General features: G+C 48.6%; 1 pseudogene; it reads left to right on the top strand.

Moving 5' to 3' along the window:
* Positions 1-806: 806 nt before the first annotated feature.
* Positions 807-1,337, top strand: LOC102871115 (annotated as a pseudogene).
* The last annotated feature ends 1,531 nt before the right edge of the window (positions 1,338-2,868 follow it).

Raw genomic sequence — 2,868 nt, forward strand, 5'->3', positions numbered from 1 at the left:
GCTACCACCACCAAGCCCGCTTCCACGACCTATGGAGCCACCATGGCTGGAGCCCACAGGTCCCTAATCTAGACCGGGCAGTGGGTGCCAGCCCCTGTGTCTGGTGTGACAGAGCCCCTGCACAGTCGGTGGTTGCAGATGTCAACAACCATGGGGCAGGAGGTGAAGGACTTGATACTGGAAAGCATCTGGCTGTCTGTGAAGATTTCCTTGGATAGGTCAGGGAAGAAATGGATAAAGTATCTTTAGCAATGGACTCAAGCATGCCTCAGTTTGTGGGGATGGTGTAGGATAGGGCAAGGACTAAACTGTTCTTCATAGAATTGCTGTGAGCCACAGAGAGATCTTGACGGACTTAATGGATAAAAAGCTATGCTACCAAATCAAAGGTTGGGAATTTTAATCTGCCGCCCTCAGGCCAGGTTTTGATTGTTTCCATCAAACACTCTTCTAAATAATATATCACTGCTCTGTCAATTGGCTGTACAGAGGTAACCCATGGTTGTTGTGAGGCTAAATACTGTGACGCTGAAGTGACAAATGTGATAATGGTTACCCATTGTGGACAGTGTTTGGTGGAGCTCCCCAGTTAAAATGACCTTGAGAGTTCCCCAGCGGTCCCATGGATCTGTCTCTTGCTTCAACAGTGTTTGGATAGAACAGACCCAGTGACTTCCCCCCTTCCAGCCTCCAACTACCCTCTAACTTCATCTCCAGGCATAACCTCGGGACCATCTCAACCATCTCCTATTTTTGGGACCAGCTAACACCTTTTTTTTTTGTTAGCCCCAAAACCTTGACCAACTATGAGCTCTCAGATCTGTCAAAATTATTCCGCAGAAGCAGAAGATGGTGTCAACCGTCTGGTCAACCTGCACCTGTGGGCCTCTTACACCCACCTCTCTCTGGTTTTTTATTTAGACTGCGATGATGTGGCCTTGGAAGGAATGGGACACTTCTTCCGCGAGTTGGCTAAGGAGAAGCATGAGGGTGCCGAGTGGCTCTTGAAGCTGCAGAACCAGTGTGGAGGCTGAGTCCTCTTCCAAGATATCCAGAATTCATCCCAGGATGTGTGGGATAAAACCGTGGACAACACGCAAGCAGCGCTGGCCTTGGAGAAGAACCTAAACCAGGCCCTTCTGGATCTGCATATATGTGGGTTCTGCCCACACTGACCCCCATCTCTGGAGAACTTTCTGGAGAACCACTTCCTGGATGAGGAAGTGAAACTGCTGAAGAAGATGGGTGACCATCTAACTAACATTAGAAGACAGGGCAGCCCCCAGGCTGGGCTGGGCGAGTATCTCTTTGAGCGTTTCACCCTCAAGCATGACTAGGGGTCTGCAGGGACCTGTAGGGGGGAAACTCTGCGACCCCCTGACATCAGCAGCAAGCTTCTCTATCCCACCCTGAAATAGAATCTTATCCACCCAGAAGCCTCTCACCCAAGCCTTGAACCAAAATGAAACAATAAAGCTTTTTGCAACAGCTAAAAAAAAAAAAAAATTTACAAGCTTGGAAGCAGGAATGGCATCCACTTCCAAAATACCTTGCCTCCAGAAGCTCTATGAACTTAGAGAAAAGATGGAAGTTGTGCAGGTGTTCAGCTCTTTCGTTCATGGGGTTGCTATGAATCATCTAAAACTCGATGACACTTAACAACAACAATTCTGAGATGCCAGATTTCCTTAATATCTTTAGATTTTTAGACTACTGCTTCCAAGAACTGTTTAGACCTAGGGAGGGTCTGTTCACCACTCTCAAAGCCCCTTCTCCATTTGTAAAGGGGGAGGATAGTGATGCCAATTTCAAATTCACTTGGTGGAGGGGGGTGGGCAATGGTGGCAGTGCTGGAACCAAGGTTGTTGTCCCTGGCCATGGTCATCAGTGAGGGACAGGGACCAGACCTCAGGGGAGGAGGGACGGAGGGGCAGGCGGGGTGAGGGTGCCACCTGATCCCTGGTGTGTGCCATCCATCCCAGGGGAGAGCCGTCTGCCCCAGGGTATACCATCTGACTTCTGGAGAGTAGCCCCCTCCACACGCCCTAGTGCCTTTAGGTCACTGGGGAGAACTGCCTAGGGTATACACAGAATTTTTATCTAAGCCACATTTTTATCTAAGCCACTTTCCTCTACCTCCTTCCCTGTACCTCTACACTTTCCTCTACCTCCTACACCTGTAAGTAACACCTCCAAAGACCTTCACTTTGAAATGCACAAGTTTGTTCTCTCTAGGTTTGCTCCCTTTCCTATAGGTAACCTTAACACTGAGTTTTGCTCCAGACCTGAATCCTGAACCCAGTTTCAGAGACAAAAGGGAAATATAACTGCCAGCTAAGGAAGCAAAGGAGGATGGAGCTTCTGGGTTCAGCCAACCATCCCCACTGGTCCCGCCTTGGCAAACACTTTGAAGTCCAGAGGGCAGTAAATGTCAGGAAAATATCTTCTAACTAAGCAAGAAGGCATGCAGCTTCAATCCAGGACCACCAGTAAGGTGTTAAAGTGGGCCCCCCTTCCCCTTTCACATCGATGTCCCTGTTCAGCATGAAAAAGTCATAGAGGCTGTGCCTCATTCCCAAATGAGAAACCCACAAGTGAATAAGACCATTTCTTTGTTTTAAAAGAGAAAAAATCTTTGGAGGATGCTCACCATTACCCCGTCTCTTCTGGTCCCCACTGGATCTTTTTCATTTCCTTCACCCACTCCCCCCACTGACCACATTGTGCAGCTCTGTGATTGCATCCTGCCCATCCTCACTCTTCTGCTCCCAACCCTCATCCCCTTGTATCCGCATACATGTTTTTCACAATAGAAAGAGAGAGAGAGAGAGAGAGAGAGAGAGAGAGAGAGAGAGAGAGAGAGAGAGA

This window comes from Elephantulus edwardii, unplaced genomic scaffold (assembly GCF_000299155.1).
Source record: "Elephantulus edwardii isolate Elephantulus edwardi_28Jun2011 unplaced genomic scaffold, EleEdw1.0 scaffold00135, whole genome shotgun sequence".
In the NCBI taxonomy this organism is placed as follows: Eukaryota; Metazoa; Chordata; class Mammalia; order Macroscelidea; family Macroscelididae; genus Elephantulus; species Elephantulus edwardii.